Source organism: Cervus canadensis, chromosome X (genome assembly GCF_019320065.1).
Source record: "Cervus canadensis isolate Bull #8, Minnesota chromosome X, ASM1932006v1, whole genome shotgun sequence".
NCBI lineage: Eukaryota > Metazoa > Chordata > Mammalia > Artiodactyla > Cervidae > Cervus > Cervus canadensis.
Genome location: NC_057419.1, coordinates 109,482,309 through 109,503,525, shown reverse-complemented (window position 1 = coordinate 109,503,525; position 21,217 = coordinate 109,482,309). Strand labels below are relative to the sequence as shown.

Here is a 21,217-nt window from a genome sequence, read left to right as displayed (position 1 = left end):
CCCCCAGTATTTTGAATGTGGTGAGACTCAATACATGTTCGAGGGATGAATGAATGGTTTTCTCTCTCTTCTTTTACTATAGTAAAATATGCACAATATAAAATGCATCATTTTAACTATCTTAAGTGAACGGTTCAGTGGCATTAAGTATGTTCACATTGTTGTGCATGGTTCTCTTTTAATAACCCAAGGAATATATGTTAATTATAGAAAAGTTATTAAATAGATAATCAAAAAGAAAAATGATCTAAACACCCCTCAAATTTACCATCCATAGAAAACCCAGACATAGCTATTCCTAACATTTTGGGAAATATCCTTTCAGTTTTATTTATGTATACTTATTCTTAGCCATATAAAATATAAAAATGATATTATATATACTGTATAGTAACCTGCCTTCTTTTTCTTAACATGTAGTTAATATTTTCCATGTTAATAATAGATAAGTGGGTTGTTTTGATCTGTTTATATTTCATCCACTATTTTTGTAACATGTACCTCCAGTAACCAAGAAGGTGGGTGGGGAGCATGGTTACAGGGCTAAGGATAGGAACGAATTCTGTGCATTAATTTTTTCTCTGAGCACAGTGGATAACAACACTGATTTAGAGCCTGGATTTATAGCTGTGCTGCTATTTGTAATTTGGTCATGGCAGAAAGCTTTAGGTATCTTTTGCCAACTCCCATCTTTAGGTCAGGGGTCTAGTGACAACACTGCACCAAGGGACAGGGACCAGACAAGAATAATCTCTGTCATTTGACTCGAATGTCTTCGGAATCTGAAATCTTCCCAGGGAGAACTTGTTATTGAATGCCTGCCTTACCCGTATTGGGGTAAACGCATGCATCTTGAACAATAAAATGGTAATGCTCACCACCAGAGACTAGACCTTGTGAATGTTCTCTGATGCCTAGTAGGGCCACTGCAGAGAAAAATATTAATGAGACTGTTGCTAGGAGATGGGAGAGCCAAAAACCATGGCTTTGTAGGGGTTTCACTGGAAAGCAAGACAATTTAGGTATGTTTTAGATCAGCGGTTTCACTATTAAATTCCGCCCTTTGTTGAGCATGCGCTTTTTAGCATGTAATGTTTAATATGATTTTATGTTTGGGGAGGAATTTTGAGGATAATGCCAAGGCATTTTTTTTCTTTCCCTCCAGCTAATCCATTCTTCACAGCACAGCTCATTTTCCAGCGGCTGCTGCGGCTCTTCCCCCCACCCTTCAGTGCGACAACCTCCGAGCTGGTGGAGGGGCAGAGCGAAGGCAGCTGGTAAGTAGCGGAGAAATCTTTTGTAACAGAGATATCCGAAACGTTTTTTTTTTTTTTAATAGCAAGCGACATGTTTTGATGGATCAAGATAATACAGAACTGTGGAGGAATTTCTGATTTTAATCCATGGCATTGAGAAAATGGCTTAATTCAATTCTAAACATTCCACAGTCACTTTTCTAGTTTAAAGCTCGTTTCTGAAAAGTGAATGAATTTTTAGAAGGAAATACAGAAACTTCCCTCTTGTGATTCTGGTTAAGATAGTGCCTCAAAGAGGACTCAATGAAGATGTTATTGAAATGAGAAATTGCGTTCGGAATGCTATGGCAACTGTAGGATGTTTGCAGTAGATGTGATGAAATGGATGATGATTCACAATGTTCTAAGATCTGATTTCCTTTCAGGGTATGGAGAGAGCATGAGAAAAATGTTATTTTGCAATGGGGAAAAGAATACCATGCCTCATTTTTTTTTTAATTAAGAAAATCATGTGACTGGATGTCTGTACAGGAGAGAAAATGAGAAGGAGGGCACCCTGTAATGTTCAGATTAATTGCTTCACATGAGAGATGAACGTGTGTTGAATGAGAAAGATTTAAATTTGGTTTTAGGATGAAACATCATGAAAGAGAAATAATGACTATTGTGACTGTGCCTTTATTTGGAAAATAATTCATTTGTATTTGTGGACATCGATTTTTACAGTAAAGACAATATAATCAGTGCCTCTTTCTTGGGAAAGGGATGTGAAAAAAATAGCAGATTCCTATCAACAAAGCTTTTATATTTGTTTCTGAATCGTGCCTGAAAATATTTACGCTCTCGTGTCTCCTTTTACCTGGAAATTGCTTTCATGCATATGTTTCTGCAAGGAAAAAAAGAAAAAAAATAAGCAAAAAAGCTGAAGTGTTGGGTTTTTTATTTCTCTGAAATTCAGATTGCTTTGTCAATAGGAAGCAAAGGAGGAAAAAGAGAGATAAGTAGATTTTTTGAGTTAGATGCCAAAATTGCAGTCAGGGAGGAAGAGATAAGAATGAAATAGCTTTAAAGAAAGTTGGTAAGAGGGGCCATTTTTTCCAAGCTGAAAATGTCTGCTGGTGGCATGTTTTGCATGAGGTGGTGGGGAGAGTGTGATGAAGCCATAGGAAGGAGGGGGGCTTCGAACAGAGCACTGCGGCAAAGAGGATGACTGACACATCCAGGGACATGTGACCATTCTCTGCTGTAGTGAAGAAAATTTTCCAGGAGTCCATCTTGTATAAGAAATTCTGTACCTACTAACATACAAATACTACTATAATCTTTACATAACACATCTTGAGTTTATCTGGTTTGCTCCACTGTTGATAAACATGGGCAGATTTACTCTTTGCTTTTTATTGTCTCTAATCCCAGACTTTCTTTTCCATACTCTCATCCCTTTTATAGCCCTTATTAAAATCAATATCTTATTAAAATATCTTGCCATCTTTCCCCTTTATTATAAAGATTCACATATTTGTTGTAGAAAATTGGGGAAAACCTAAAGATGCCTATACAAATTACCCAGAATCCTATAACCAAGAGCTAATTGCTGTTAATATAGTCAATCCCTCTTCTCTGAATCCATGCAAATCTGTGCATAAAATATGTATTTATATATAAAATTAAGATCCTACACACATATCCTTTTCAGTCTGCTTTAACTAAGCAATATATTGAGAGAAATTCTCCATATTTTAAAATATCCCACAAGAATGTGATGTTTTGTGGATGCTTAATTTTCTATCATATAAGTATTCCACTAAATGTCCAATTATTGAAAGTTTCTACGTGCAATTTTTGCTGTTATAATTTAAGGAATATCTTTCCATATAAACCTCTGTGAGCTTTTTTGTTTTTTTTTTTTCTCCTAGGATAAATTCATAGCTGTGGAATTCCTGGATCAAATGGTATGAACCAGTTTAAGGTTTCTCCCCTACCCCGCCAACCCCATACATTATCGCCTCATTTATTTATCATATGTGGTAAAAGCATTATTTTCCAGTTTATTTGCCTATTTATGTTTTATCATTTATGGTGAGTTTTCTTAAACGTGTTGCAGCTTTACATTTTTAGACATCCATAACTGTCAAGTTTTGATTTTGTGATTTTTTTTTCTTTTATGAGTATATTCACCTGCATTTTTCCTAGTCATTTACTTGTTTCATTCTTTGCAATTAACTCTAATTCATCTAGAATTCATTTTGGCATATGATATGAAGTAGATCTAATTTTGTGTTTTTTCCAAATAGGTCACCAATTGTTTCAGCATCCTTTATTGAATAATCCAACCTTCTTCCACTGATTTGAAATGGCAAGAACTGTCCTCCCACTAGATAGGGTGTAGCTTCCCACAGGTCGGCCATTTTCTCTCTACCCAAGAAGGTTACATCCAACAATAGCACTGGTACCTTCTTGCAGCTTCTGACAGCTTTCTATACTATAGCATCACGTTCTTGCTGATGCCTTTCACAAATTCAGGGCACACACAGTTTAGGGCAGTGATTTTCAAACAGGATTTAAACATTTTAAATAGTCAAAAAATCATCTTTCTGAGATGCGTTTTACAAGTGAAAATCGAGGAATCCTGATATATTAAACCACTGTTCCAGATGTGCTAGTCCTCCTAGACACAGCTGACAGCCTAATTGTGTAGTCAAATAATACTCCTGGGGTTAGTGTTATTCCTAAAGTTCCTCCTTCAACCTCTTTTTCTACTCCTCAGGTACTCGGAGAATTAAAGCTGACTGGACTCAATTCCTGGAATTTTCTAGAATGGTAGAAGTGGAAAATGTAAGAAATGTATAAGGAGCAAAAATAAATAATGTTTGCCAGCCTGTTGCTGGCAGTAGTCTGATCTAGGGACTTAAAGGGGGACAGGATGAGTCCCAATCCATGCCACCACTGCCAACGTCTCTTGTAGAGAGGGACATACCCCTGTGATTCGCCTCTTTTTACTGCAGGTGGAAGGCTCAAGCATAAACCACGGAGTCTTTTAGTGGGAGATGGGTTAAATGTTACTCAAAGAAATATTTGACTATTAAAATCACCTGCCACCCACTGTTGACCCTTGCCACCCCGACTCCCAACACAGTCTTCTTTTCTCTATTGACTTCTGACTCGCTCCCAGCCTTTACTGATTCAGGAAGAAAAAAGGGGGGGCGTGGGTGGGAGGATGCCCTGCCTGCCCTTACTGCAAGGGGCTCCTTTGGCTCACAGCCACAGCCCCAATCATTTCTAGATTTGCTGTATTAGGCTATGATTTGTTTGTGACTGGAGGTTGGTTTCCATGGCAATGGCAGCTCACCAGGGCATGCGCATTCGCTCTTCCGCAGTGGCAGAATGCGGCTGTGGAGGCGAGGGAGGGGTCATGGGGGCTCCAGACGCTGAAGGTGTTATTTTGCTGTCCTGATGTCAGTTCTTCTGGGCTGAAATGCCACCATTATGGTATACAGAGCATTGAATTTTTTTTAATCCTCGGAAGGCTTTGAGCCACTCCCTTTTTCTTCCTCCTATATTACCTGCTCTCAGTATGTCCACCAGAGATCAGGAAGTCTTCCCAATCTTTGAGGTCACTCGCCCACAAGGGGATATTGACGCCTCAGGGCCCCCAGGGGATTCATAATGGTGTGGGCACAGGTAACAGACTGCCTTGTTTCAAACCTCCACCGGTGGCTAGTTGCATGATCACAGGTACAATTTTACTTAGTCTCTCTGTGCCTCAATTTCCTCAGATGGAAAATGGGGGTAATAATAGCACCTTTAGAACAGTGTCCGGTAATGATACTCAGTGTATAAGTGTTGGCTATTATTCTTTGTAGATATTAAAGGAGACCTGCCCTGAAACGGACTTGTGCTGCAATGTACAAACTCACCCTCTAATGTCCCATGGCCAAACAGCACAAGCAGAGAAGTTACCCCTACAGCACAAAGACTCTTCGCTTTGCACGTGGATAAACACCAGGGCCACAAACGTGCCCCACAGCACACATTTCACCACATCACCCAGCCTCACCCAGAGGCACACATATCCTCCCCGCAGCCAAAATCTCACTAAAGGATGCAGATCTGCACCCCCCATGACACAGAGACACTCTACCCCAGACACACAGACCATCACAGCCCCTCCGACTGTCCCCACGTCACACAGAGCCTTTCCCTGGCACACGTGGAGCCCACAGACACAGCCCACAGAACACAGATTCTTCCAAAAGCAAGCATCTTCTCAAGGCCCAAAGACTCACTCCTGAGGTCACAGACATGCCCTCCCACCCACCAATACGCCCCACGACACAACACTCTTACCACACAGCAGGGACTCAGTCCGTGGCACATGGGTGCCCCATGGAACAAAGGCTGTCCCCACAGCACCCAGATTTCTCCAATGCCCCACCCAGTAAACCCATAGCTGAGGTCCTCCGCAGGGCGCAGACTCTGTTTGCATCTCCCTGACCCAGCACACGGACTCCCACCAAGGGTGAGGATTTTTCCCAGGGCACAGAGACGACCCCCAGAGCACACAGGCCCTCCTCCGGGCACAGGACCTCACCCCCCACCCCACACCAGGCACACAGCCTCCCCCATCCCAGAACACAGTTCACTACACAGCTTGAAAATCTGCACAGAGAGACACACACACTCTCCGCTGACAGACAGGCAAACTCCACAGCACTCAGACAAGCAGCACAGCACCCAAGCCCGCTCCTGTGGACATGGACGTGGCCCGCAGGACACAGGCACGACTCAAATCACATAGACTTACCCTGCGAAACAGTCCCCCCCCCGCCCCCGCTGACAGCACACGGAGTGTCCCGGACACACACACATTCTCCTTTTGGCTGAAAGATGCTCCCCACAGCACACAGTATACTGTCTCCAGTATCTAGGCTCATCCCACAAACCAGCTGTCTCCCCAGGACCCAGGCCCTCCCCCCGGGCACACAGACCCTCTCCGACTCAGCGGACTGGCCCCAGGACACACAGCCTCTCGGTGAGACACAGTCATGTCCATAGCACAGGGACGTGCCCGCACCACCTAGACCCTCCCCACAGCTCCAAGACTCAGCCCACAGCACCAAGATTAAATCCAGAGCACAGGCTCGCCCCACTGCACTCGGACAAGCTCACCCCATCACAGAGAGATGCAAAGACCATCTTTACATGTATCCCCTCGACTGTGGCACAACGCACCATCTTTCCCTCCAAGGCATCAGTTGACTCTGCAACAAACACAGTCACCACACAATGCAAACACACCCTATGGCACCCTCATGTGCCCTACAGCGTCCAGAGCTCCTCCAAATATCCGCTTCTCCATAACGCACACTGTGGCCTTGGATCAAGAAAGCCCCTGTCAAATTCTTCAGACACACTCTATGATACATATACACACCTCACAACTCACAGCACTACTTCCCAGTGTGCAAACTGGCCCTACAGCGCACAGGCTTCTTCCACAACAGACACGCTCATGCCATGGCAGCACCTAACTTTTCCCGGAAATGTTCAGATTCGCCCCTCAGCGCACAGTCACCTCACAACCTCGATACAACCTATGATAAAGCACAACCCTGCACTCAGTGATGCAGAGTCATGTCACAGGACACACTTGTCACGCAAATTCACTTCACCCAAACCACACTCCTTAGGGTGATTACGCAGTGCACACACACACCCCCAAACACTCACCACCCTTTGTTCTACAACCTCCGGATTCACCCGTAACACACAGCTGGCTTTCACACCAAAGTCGGCCCAAGGAGGCCCAGAACTTCATCTAGATGCACAGATTCTCCCATCAACACACAGACTTGCTCCACGACACACACAAACACCACAGAACCCTGAGCCTCACTCCCAAATACTCAGTCAAGCCTTTCAAGTCATAGATTTGCCCCACGACATAATCACACCCACAAAACTTAGAATTCACAGAAATGCCTGTGAACACATAGATTTCTCCCTCAATGCATAGAGTTGCAACACAACATACATTTACCCTAAGATAGAAAACCTATAAAGCACAGGAGCCTTCCCCAATATGTAGACACACAACACACACTATTACCTGTGCGACGCCAAGATTTCCATCATAGTTTACAGATGTGCTTTACCATCTCACTGAGCTGCAGCCCTGGCCCTCAACACATACCACTTGTGTAATGGCTAAGAGCAAGGCCTCTGGACCCAGACTACTTGGGTTCGAATCCAGGTTCCACCCCTTTCTAATTGTGCACATTTGGTAAGTATATTTCTCTGTTCTTTGGTTTGCTCATTTGTAAAACAAAGATAACAGCTGTACCTATTGAAAAGGGTTGTTGTGAGTATTGAATGGATTAGGATATGCTAAGCGCTTAATACAGTGCCTGGCACGCAAGAACTGTTTCAGTTGTTAATGTAATTAACAATGTAATTGATAGTACCATTGCTAATGTGAAAAGGGTCAACCCCAGAACATCTGGGAACAGTACAGCACACAGACGCTTCACCACAACAGACACACACCCTACAGAGCATGGACAGGATCCTAAACCAGATCCTGCTTGCCACACACAGAGCTTCATCACAGTTCAGAAGTGTGCTCTGTGATGCATGGGCTTGCTGCTTAATACACACACTCACCCCCACAGTATCCAGACCCACAACACAACACATGCACACACACATGTACCTTCCAACTCAGCAATGTGCCCCCTGTCACATGAACACACCCTACCATGCATAGATTTTGTCACATCATGTGTGGATAGAGCACAGAACTATGCTCCTAAGGTCATGTTCCTCAGTGAATAAGTCTTGTGCCTTGATTATGACTCATCCCACAGCATACAGCATCACCCAGCTTGCCTCACAAGCACAGAGAACACTCCATAATACGTGTCACACCTCCCAGACCCCTCGGGTGCTTACTGTGTAAGCGCTCAGCATTGTGTAACACACACCCTCACTCTGCAACACAGTGTCGTCAGCCCAAATGCACATCTGCCTGCAAAGCACCAGCATGCCCCAACAACACAAAGACACTTTCCGTAACATGAGCACAGCTAGGCCCCAGATGTGCAGAGATATTGTACACCAGAACACACACACCCTATGCAGAGGCATCCTAAAATGCACAGACCCCCCTCCTCAATTAGCTTCCCAGGTGATGCAGTGGTAAAGAATCTGCATACCAATGCAGGAGACACAAGAGACTGGGGTTCGATTCCTGGGTTGGGAAGATCCCCTGGAGTAGGAAATGGCAACCGACTTCAGTATTCTGGCCTGGAAAATTCCATGGACAGAGGAGCCTGGCGGGCTACAGTCCATGGGGTCACAAAGAGTCGGACACGACTGAAGACATACACACATTCCCTCCTCAATGACCTCAAAAAACCTGCAGACCCCTGCAACATAAACACATTTCCCACAGCACACACGGTCCCCTCATCACTCACAGAACTGCGTCATGATTACAGACTTCCCCTACATGACTCAGTCTAGGGCAGCAATACCCATCGTCCAGGGACTAGATGTACAACATGTAAACACACCTTTCCAAATCGACACTCCCACAAACACACAGGGTTCTCTGACAGCTCACAAAATTATATCACCACATACCTGTCCTTTAAAGCAAGAGCTCAGCGCAGTGGCCACAGTCGGTGCACAGTGGAAAGCCTTGCCACACAGGGCACAATATTAGCATCTTTGCTTCCAAACTTGATATAAACAATGCCCCCTCTGCACAAGACCCACCCCGAAACTCAGGGAGAAGCCTCACACACTTGGATGAATTTCTGCTCTCTGTAGGGGCTCTGCAACCTATACTATACCACCACACCGACACGAACCCCACAGGGTCCAGAGATATGCACATCCCCAAACAAAGGGGCAGTGTAGACTGGTTAAAAGCTTACTCTTAGGATTCAGGCTGCCTGGCTTCCAAGCCCACGTGTATTGTTAACTAATCATGTGCCTTTTGAAAGGAGTCTTAATGTCTCTGTGCCTTGTTTTTCTCAGGTATAAATTGGGAGTAATAATGGTACCTACTTATTAGGGCTGTCAAGAAGAATAAATGCGTGATTGCTTATAACGTGTTTAGAAGAGTGCCTGGCACAGAATTAGTGTTATGGATGTTAGCAGATCTGGTTGTTGTTGTTATTGTTGTTTCTTCATGTGCAACTGGACCATAATGGTACAACTCAATCTAAAATAATTCAAATTAACACACAACATGCAGCTCAGAATCACATCACAGCTCACTCCCACCACCCTTTCCTTACAATTTCCCTATCAACTGCAGTTAGCCCACAACACTGGGAAGCACCTACTGTGCAGAGTCTCTAACACGTGGACGCATCACACAACACACGTGGCAGTGCACAAACACACCCATGATACACAAACTCATCCATGCAAACACTCATCCCATTGAACTAAATGCACCTTGTCATACACACACACACACACACACACACACACAGAGTCTACAGTACACATACCAGAGAACACATTGGCCCCACAACACAGAGAACTCACTTTAAAATCCCTAGAAACAATCCATAACACATAGATTTCTCTGAGAGCTGATCCATATCGACATGCCTTGTAGCATACAGACTTGATTTCACCGCAGACTCCTCCCACAAAGTAGAGAATGGCATCATGACACACCATCTTGTCCCACTGCGCACAGTCTAGTCCCCGAAATCCTGGGTGTCTTCCGCAGGGTATGGATGTCCACACAACTCACAGCATCCCCCCCCAAGGGAACAGAATTATATCACAGTGCGAGGGTCCCAAACACCTTTAGTTGTGTCCACCTAGTCCTCCAATGGATATGCAAGGCCCAGAGCCCTCAAATATGATCTGTGACTGGTAATACAAATGTCTGCCTGCCTAACCCACACTCACATCAGAATATCTGGAGGGAACTTGCTGCTGACAGATCACCCCACGGTGCACAGCCATGCCTCACAACATACAGATATTCATCCCGAAGTACAGACACAACCCCAACCCACACAACCCGCTCCATAACGCACAGAGTGATAACAGTGCAAGACATACTCCACAAACACCTGTCTGCCACGTCGTGCACACATCCATCACATAGCACCATCATGCCAAGTATAAAGCCCAACAAAGGGACATCCCTGGTGGTCCAGTGGTTAAGACTCTGCACTTCTACTGCAAGGGCACGAGTTCAATTCCTGGTCAGGGAAGTAACATGTCCACAGTGGGGCCTAAAAACGACCCCAATAAAGCACAGGCAAACCCCTCAGTGCATAGACCTGCCTCATAACAAAAGGCATACCGTGCATGGGCTGGGATCACCATGCGCACCCTCACTCTACAAACCTGGTTTGCTCCACAATAGATGCAGTCACTCCACAATGAAAACACTAGACCCATAACACCCAGGCTCACTGCAAAGAGTTTCCCCAGCACAGAGGAGGTCCTAAAACGTGCAGGTATGCTCCCTTGCCTCCCTGGCTTGCCCAACCAAACCGTGCAAGGCATACATCACACACCAGTCTGGACAGATGGTAGAACACCTTGTATACAACGCAAACATGCCTGATAACACACTTAGTTCCCTGCAGTGCACAGACTTACCCCACGGAGCACACGCTCATCCCCGTACGCAAAGGCACATCCTAGAGCACATAGACATGGGCTGCAACATCCAGGATAACCCCACAATGCCCAGATTCACTTCACAGTTCCGTTAAACCCCATATCCTTAATGCAGACAGAAATGCACAGCACACAGACTCACCTTCAAAGCACATAGCTGTACAGCAGAGCACAGATGTGGTCTAGAACCGAGACGTGGTGCCCAACACATACACACACACCCCGCGCCTTGCTGGGCAGACACCTGGCTTACAGTGAAAACAGGAGCAGCAATGAAGTACCAAGACCTGTCATGCACAGCACAAAGGCACACCCTGCAATGCTTATCCACAACCCATTACAAGGACTCACCCCACCACTCTGAGCTCAGCACACAGTGTACAGAATTGCAAAAACCCAATAGGAAGACACAAATATGAAACCCAGACTCTTCTTGGAAAGCACAGAATCGTGTCACAAAGCCCTGATATGCCACACGGTGCAGTGTCAAGTCACAATGAGGAGACATAACTCATGCCACAAGACTCTTCTTACAATGCAGAAATGTGCCCCAGCATGCATCTCTCCTAGATGTTCTCCAAAGACAGTGCCGAAACTCTGCTCACCACTCAGAGACCCACACAAAGGAGCATACAACCAGCCCAAATTGGGCAGATTCCCCAGGTAATGCAGAGGGCCAACTCAAGACACACAGATGTGTCACACAACACTCACAGTTGACACAAAACACACATACATGCATTTGTACACACATATCCCTCAGCAAAATGAGTGCTCCCCAACACTTGCAGTCAATGACAACACAACCTCCTCTCCCAACAAGGCATGGAATAGCATCTTAGGATACCACCCATTCTATTGAATGCAATCTGTAGAACCCTCTCACAGTTAACACACTTAGCTCATAATGCGAAGATTTGGTCAAGCAGTGTACACACATGCACTATAACATGCAGAAACACCCTACAATATACTCACTCATGCAAGATAAAGATTCCTCTCAGAACTCACGGACTTACATTACAGCACATCAGCTCACTATTCAGGGTACAGATGAGCTCGACACATACTTTTGTCCCACACTACACTAACTCCACAAATTTCAGACTTGTCCCAAAACATGCAAATTTGCCCCTTGGAGTCTCAAACTCACAGTGCAACACGCAGACTCTAAAAATAATTGCCAAACCACATTAAAACATAAAAGCATGCCCCCATAGAAACACCCTCATTAAGCCCATAGTTGTGTTTCAATGGATAGAAAAGAACAGCAGCACTTCAACTCGGCTCACAATTCTTTGAGTCACCCCACAATGCACAGAATTGCATCACACTGCATAATCACAACCAACAACTCACAGATCTACCCCAGAAAACAAATTCGTGCCACCACACACTTAACCACACGACTCCCAAACTTGTACCAAACACTCACACTTAGCCCCAAATACACAGACCCACCTTGCATCAAGCCCAGCATGACACACACACTCACATCTGTCCCACAGTGCCCGTACACACATTAGAATGTACAGGCAACAGTCACAACTTAAGACACTGCCAAAACAATGGGCAGAATCCAATCACACCACCGAGCTCTTGCTACATTGGCCAGACTCACATCACAGCAGCCCAAATTACACAAGTGGGCAGCTTCCCCCATAGCTGTTCTATACATCCTGTGTACATCCCACAATCCACACATATGTCCCCAAAGATGTAGACCTCCAGAAACACACAGAATTGCGTAACAACTTACAAACACTTCTCAAAACATGCACTTCATAACAACTGGACTCCTCCACCATATCTGGTCACATCCTCAAATGCAGAGACTCGCTCCCTCCCCCACCAGCAAAGTCTTGTCCAGGAGCTCTAAAACGTGTGACAGAAAACCTACCTGCCCGATAGTACATACACAGTTTTACACAATTTCCAAATTCATCCTACAATGCACAGGCTTTCCCCCTACACACGGCATAAGTCCACAGTGCAGAGACTCATCTACAAAGCAAACAATGAGACCATTATGCACCACAACCACCAGATGCCCCCAAACACACAGAACGTGAACCACAACTCCAAAAACCACTCTGCCATGTGTATATGAGCCCTACAGTGCCTAAACTCTCCCAGAACTCCAAACTCAGCTCTCAACGACCTAGACCAACTGATGATATCACACATGCTCCACGACATGACTCCCATTGCAGCCCATAGAATAGTATCACCATACACAGGTTTCTCTCACAATGCAAAAATTTTCCAAAAAAGCCGAGACTTGCTCCCTGAGGCATCCAACATCACTATAACACTTAGATTTGCCTCAGAATCAGTCTTGCACCACAGTACTCACCAAATGTCTCACAATATCTACAATGACCTTATAATGGACAGACTTGCCCCACCATGTCCAGGCTTAGCCCACCACACCAAGACATGCCCTATAACCCACAGGTAACTTCCACAAAGCCAAACTCTCCCGATACTGCACAGCCTCACTTTACAACATCAACTCACCCAATTTTACCCAATGGTAAAAATAGATTTAAAAAATACCTAGCCACAAATTCAGTCTTACCACACAACACCCAGACGTGTCTTCCAGCACACAAACTAGCTCCATAGTCCCTAGCTGTAGCTAACCTACGATGAGCAAGTATACCTTGTGACACAGAGGTTTCTCCCACAAACACAAAACTGCATTCTGATGCACAGATTCACCCCAGTACATACACACACAATCGCTCCATAACATAAATACTTACCCCACAAAGAAAACATGTGTCCCAAACCCCCAGAATTGCCTTAGGACACACAGACTTTCCCCACAGGAGGAAGACATGATCCCTATTACAGAGTTGTTCTCCTCACCAGATGTACTTTCCAACACAGCCTTGCCCCACGAGGTACCCTTGACCTACAACCTAGACACAATCTTTAGTGCACTTTGTCACCCCTACACCTTAGCAAAACCTCCAGTGAAAAGGTGCATCCTACAATGTAGAAAACACCTTGCAAATGCAGGGACATGCCCAACAGTTCCAGAATGGCCACATCAGGCTCAGACTTCCTCCCCAAAGCAAATTCACTTGCAAATACCTAGAACAAAATCACAACTTACAAGCGCACTCCAGATCAAGTTCTCCCCACAATGCACTGACATGCCCCACAATATTCAGACTTACCTGCCTGCACAAAATGTCACAATTCAATACATGAGCCACAATACTACAGACAAGCCTCACAGTACGCAGTCTTGTCCTATACCACTGAGAGACATGCCCTGTAATGCATAGACTGACCTACCACACAAACGTACCTCACAGAACAAATCTTTACCCAGCATAAAGATCCCAAACTGAAGACATGTTCAGTCATACACTGGCATATGCTACAACATAGAATTACTTCATAAAGTAGATATGCCTACAGCACACAGGGTAATCTTAATGCAAATATGCAAGCTCCTGCACACCCAGACTCACCCCTAATAATACACACTCTCTTCAAAACACCAAATATACCCAACACCCCGTCCAGAATCAGTCTAATCATACAATGTGTAGCATGGACCACGTCTTCCAAAAATGGCATACTATGTAAAAACACAACTCCACTTAGGGGACTGTCCCTCTTTATGAAGCCATGTAGATTGCCCGTGAGACACAGACAAATCCTACAGTGCAAAGGTTATCCCTGTGAGATAACAACTTACTATAGAATCTCCAGAATCAACCCATGACATGTTGTCTCACGCTGTGACTCAAGCATATACCACAACAGCTAGACATGCCCTACATTGTGAGGACATGTTCCTCAGTCCATAGATTTACCTGATGGTACATCCAAAAAAGGTTTCCCCAGTGATTTAGTGGTAAAGAATCCGCCTGCCAATGCAGGAAATGCAAGAGAAACGGGTTCAATCTCTTGGTTGGGAAGATGCCCTGCAGGAAGGCACAGCAAACCACTCTAGTATTCTTGCCTGGGAAATCCCATAGACAGAGGAGCCTGGTGAGCTACAGTCCATAGGGTCGCACAGAGTCAGACATGACTGAGTGACTAAACACACACACATCCAAAAAATCATAGTGGTAAAAATCACAGTGCTCTGAATCACTCCCACAGAACACACTCACTCTAAACCTCAGACCTCACAGGACCCATAATTCATAGTGATAACCCATGATCCACAGCTTCACCTCACACCCTATAGCTATTCCTCCCTTAATGTAGAGAACAACATCACAGCGCACATGTGAATCATACCAGTCATGGACCGACACCACGAGAAACTCATAGGCCCTACCATTTACTAAGACTACACATAGTTCACACACACTTACCCCACAACAGTTAAACCCACCTTCCTTCAGACAGACTCAACACAAAACATTTAGCCTCACTCCAACTACAAAGAGACATGCCACCTAAACTCAGAAACTAGCCCTGGGACGCTCAGACTTGTCCCATGGTCCTCACAGAAGAGCCATACCAAGGGACACATGATCCACAGCATACATATTCATCCCACAACACCCAACCTGGCCCCAGACTTCACAGATACCCTCATAACACCCAGACTTGCTACATAATACTCAGAAGGTCTTACAAGAAAAGCAGGGTAGTGAGTGTGTGTCCTCTGGAACATTCAGATTGACTTCATGAGGCATCCACGCTATCACGTTTAAGCCTCAACAACAAGTTGTTACTCTGTAGGACACGAACTGAGGACCTACATGCTCACACAGGATTTTGACACGTGACTTCATTTCCTTGGTTCTGTCTAAGCATTTGTAAACATGGATGAAATATTTCCTTTTCAGCCGTTCCAAGGATGAAATGAGACAGTTTCAGGAAAGAATCAAGGTTCAGGACACAGGCTTGGGCATGCAGTTGTGCCTGTTCCCAGTCCTGGCTCCAGCACTGGGAACTGGACACACTCGATAGTAGAAGTGGTTCAGGGTAGAGCAGAAGGTGGAAAGTTTTCATGTCAGTCGGGCCTGGTTTTGAATTCTGCCTCTGCCACTTATTAGCCATATGATGCTCATGATGTGCTTTAATTTTCTGATCCTCAGTCTTCATTTGTCAACTGTGGATGATGCTGGTTCCTGCCTCCAAGACTGTTGGACTATATGACACCAGGTATCTTAATCTGCATTTCTAGTCCAAGAGAAGCAGTAGAATGGGGAAGAAGGTTGCAGCAGGTGGGCCCTGCCTATGCCCAGGGGAGGAGGAAGATAGGTGCATGCCAGGGTCTCCAACAGAAAGGTCCCTGATGGCATCAGGACTGGAAGATCTGAGCAGCCACCATATTTGGCCTTCAGATTATAAAAGCCTGTGTTATTACACCATAGTTACCATCTTTAATAATCCAAATTTTCTGAAGAAGGCCATCTTTTAATGCTTATTTTTTGTGGCTATTTCAAGAGCAGGAAGAAAATCTTGAGCCCCCTCTCCTGGCCGAACAGTAGAAAGGCAGCTGAAGAAATGAGTAGAGAAGTCTCTCCAATAAAGTAGTCACATCAACATACATAACATTCATCACAGATAAGTACCTACACACCAGAACACACACACACATGCATAGTGCCACAGATATTCACACTGACATAGACCCACAGGTGTGTCATCATCTCACAGATCATACATTCTTTCAGCCACCGCCAAAGACATGTGTTTGCACAAATATGAGCGTATAACCCAGAGTCCCAACAGGGATCATCTCATGTCTACACAGATACACATATGCATCCACACAGATCCATACAAATGCACACAGTTCTGTATGTAGATACAGAGCAGCATGTAGTCAGAAATATACACTCCACACTCACACAGGCCCAGAGAAGCATGCAGAGACATATATATGCCAACCTAGGCATCCAGAGGATGTGTTTACTAATTCATAACCTCAAAGTTGCAAAAACACAGATGCATACACATACAGGCATATGACAACATATACATGCTTCTGGAGGCTGATGAGGTACATGTCTATTCTCAGACACTTCAGATGTTTATGCAAAAACATAGACAAACCCATGGAAGCTCACACAGACACATGGGTGTTCGCCTGTCTACACACACACCCATAGACTGCACAGAGTTGTCCATATGCAGACACAGGTGTACGTCTTTTTATTGATACACAGAGACATGGAGACATTTACACAAACACTGAAGTATGGAGATTTATTCATAGGTAGATACATGTGTTTTAAATATGTACTTACTATCATTTTCATGCTCACAGGATCACATGAATCTACACACAGAGGCATAGTTGTTATTAAAACATACCTGTGCATACATGTTCCTGCCTGTACATGAAATCTACATGCTCATGCTCCCCATGAAAACATATAAATGCACGCATGCATATGTATAGAAATGACCATGGGGATGCACATGGGAATGTTCGTGCATATTGGTGTGCATGTAGAAACACACAAGCATGCAGGAGTGCACACATACATGCACTTGTACATGGAGACATATCCATGCACACACAGACACAACAGAGATGATCCATAAAGAAATCTCTACATGCATATATACGCAGAGACAGTGCTGTATACATATAGAGACATATACTTTTATATATAGAGAGATAAGCATTATATATAGATAGAGGGGAGAGAACGAGGCAGGGAAGAAAGAGGGAGATTGATTCATATGCAGAAGTGTATACCTGCAGATATGGACATATAGGCACACAGGCCTAGAGAGCCACACAGAGATATACATGGGCAAATACGTCTGCACTCACACACACTCACTTAGATGCACAAGAGGAACATACAAAGTCACACTCATGCACAGAATCTCAGTTAGATTCACAGAGACACAGGCATGTAGACAGAGACAGAGAAATACATGGACTCACACCCATGTAGATGCACAAAGGTATTGACACCGAAGCTTGTACAGATACGTCTATACAGATTTACACACATGAACACATTCCACGTGAATGGACACGGAGACCCACAAATATACCTGAACAAACACAGAGGCACACGGGAACACAAGCATGCATATCTGTGCACACAGACATAGAAAGGTATGCACCCACACTGGCAGAGCCCAGCACACCTTCACAGACACACAGTTGCACAGACACGTGTGTGTATTGCCATATGTACGCATGCAAACAGAAGTGGGCATAGGTTCCACAGAGGCATACATAAACCAAGAGGAACAGAGACATAGCAGAACACATTGGGAAGATTCCCGTACACAGAATCCTCAAATGCACACGGTGGCATAAACACCTACACGTGGACACACAGATGCATTCACTCAGAGAGTCATCCAAAGACATTAGTTCTCATGCAGACAGACTTATGCAGACTCACACACACACACGTGCCCGTAGATATGAGGATGGTCACACAGATATACACATCCAACCAGAGGTGGAGGAACCGATGTATGAACACCAAGGCATGCATGTGTGAATAGAGAAGCCGTGAGACAGATAGAGGCTTATAGGCAAGAATGTACACATGTAGGCACATGGACTCCCACCCCTACACACACCTATGTCATGTACACAGATACACAGACATGCAGAGGCCCACACAGATGAATATTTGCAAACAGTAAACATGAGGACTAAACATGTCCACGCAGGCATGGGTGCTATCTTATACACACGGTCCCTTGCAGAGATAGACACACTGAAGACAAGACTTCAACCACATAGATGCTGACACGCTCCAAAGCCCCTTACAGGCACATACACAGAGCTCTATAAATGCACTTGCCTATATGGACACACAAATTCACATGCAAATGTACACTGAGATGGCAGGCATCCCCACCCAGAAATACACAGGCACAGAAAATCTTCAGCCTATAAAAGTGAGAGACATACACGTATGCATGTTTTCCTTCCTGGAGGTTCTAGGAGAGAATTCATTTCAGAATCCTCCACAATCCAATTCTGCGGATGGTTTTTAGTTGACCAAGAAGCTCTTATAGTCTCAGTCAGAGAAAGTAAAGATAATGAACAGGAGGAATTTTTCTGATGAATTCTATCTTCCTGCTGCTAAGTCACTACAGTCATGTCCAACTCTTTGCAACCCCATGGACTGTAGCCCTCCAGGCTCCTCTGTCCGTGGGATTCTCCAGGCAAGAATACTGGAGTGGGTTGCCATGTCCTCCTCCAGGGGATCTTCCCAACCCAGGGATCGAACCCGCATCTCTTAAGTCTCCTGCACTGGCAGGTAGGTTCTTTACCATATACATGTAGAAATAGAGACAGACCCACAGGCACACAAATGCACAGATGCACAGAGATGCACCCTCACATGTCAATATATACACACATTGACTCGTGCTCATGTGTGCATATGCACAAATGATCTACAAATGTACCTCTATGCCCACACAATACTAAGTCTAAATGTACATCAAATATAAGAATGTAAAAAAAAAAAAAAAAAAAAAAAAAAAAAAAACAGACACTAGTACATCTGTCAGTGTAAAGCATATTGGTGTATCCATGGGCATAACCATGTTACAGACAGAAACACAGACTTCCACATGCATAGATGTAGAGACACATTCAGACTTACACATATGAAAACAGACTCAACCACATATAAAAGAATGTGACTTTTAGTGTATCTTTTTCTTAGCCTCTTCAAGAGAAAATGAAAATTAGTGAGCTCCCTCTGATGGCTAAACTATATAAAGTGATGTGGAAATTACCAGAAATATCTCTGAAAGCTCTGGATTGCACATGTGTTCGTGTGTGTGCACACAGACACACACTTCCACATTGTACAGAATTGTGGACATAAAATCACACAGAAGCACAGAAATATAAATATGGATAGGCAAATATAGAAAGACCCATAGACAGTTACACACACACAACCCCAAAGTATCTCAGAGTGTGATATTTAAGGGTGTGGCTATTGAATTTGAAAATGAACAAAACCAAACCTGCATTTGCATCCCATATCTGGCACTTACTGACTCAACGATTTGGGGTCATTTTCCTACTTTCTCACCTGTGTCCTGGGGGTGATATTAACACCTAGCTCTTAGAGCTGTTTGCAGATTCAGTGCAATGAAGGGCTTAACCTTGTACTTCGAATGTCCCAGAGGCCACTGCTGCTGCTGCTTTTTGATTTTTCTAGAGCTGAAGTACTTAGCTGAATAAGGTTTGAGTTTTGTAGTTAAAGTGCCTGGTTATATCAGAGAGATGTATTAGTTAACAATATTTGTAAATGATATTAATGAAGAATAAATGACCTTCCCAGACAAGGCTATTTCTGAAATTTTCAGAGATGAGAGGGACTTCTTACTGTCCTTGGGAAATGGAAACACCTAAAACAAATATTTCTTGCTATTGTTCTGTGTCGTTGTCACTGTTCTATGTTAATCCTATCCTTTTTCTTTTTGCAGGAGATAGGAAGATTGAGAGAGCTGGTGGAAGCGGGGAAGAGGGCGTCTTTCGCCACCTAGTGACCATTGTGAGTAAGTACAGTATTTGTGGATTGCTTAGAAACACTCCCTAAAATTTCACCGTTGCAAGGTTGTATAACTGCCCTGGTGAATAAGCTGGTGTACATGAAGTTATAGTGGTTTCTGCTATACCATAGTCCCCACCCTTATCCACTGTTTCGATTTCCAATGTTTCAGTTACCCGCACTCAACTGTGGTCTGAAAATATTAAATACAAATTTCTAGAAATAAACAATTCTTAAGTTTTAAATTGCACGCCATTTTGAGTAGCATGATGAAATATTGCGCCGGCCTGCTCGGTCCCACCCAGGATGTGAAGCATCCATTAGTCCCGCACATCCCACTCATTAGTCACTTAGTATCAGATCCACCGTTGAGATATCACAGCCTTGTGTCCAAGTCACCTTATTTTGCTTAATAATGACCTCGAAGTACAAGAGTAGTGATGCTGGCAATTCGGATACACCAAAGAGAAGCCATGAGGTGCTCCTGTAAGTTAAAAGCTCTTGAGTTAATAAAGAAAGAAAACCACATTGTATGCTGAGGTTGCTAAGATCTACGGTAAGAACGCATCTTCTACCCATGAAATTGTGAAGAAGGAAAAAGAAATTGGTCCCAGATTTGCTATTGCATCTCAAACTGTGAGAATTACAGCCACAATGAGGGATAAGTGCCTAGTTATGATGGAAAAGACATTATATGGTACAATAAGATATTTTCATTATTATCATTAATCTCTTACTGTGTCTAATTTATAAATTAATCTTTATCATAGGTGTGTATGTATAGGAAAAAAACATAGTCTATATAAGGTT

General features: G+C 44.1%; 1 long non-coding RNA gene across 1 annotated transcript; it reads left to right on the top strand.

Moving 5' to 3' along the window:
• Nucleotides 1-1,234: 1,234 nt before the first annotated feature.
• Nucleotides 1,235-20,547, top strand: LOC122435238. The gene is made up of 6 exons (XR_006267617.1): nucleotides 1,235-1,277; nucleotides 3,173-3,208; nucleotides 4,024-4,091; nucleotides 5,120-7,539; nucleotides 15,998-16,064; nucleotides 20,343-20,547. It is a non-coding gene; the product is annotated as an uncharacterized LOC122435238 (long non-coding RNA).
• Nucleotides 20,548-21,217: the final 670 nt, after the last annotated feature.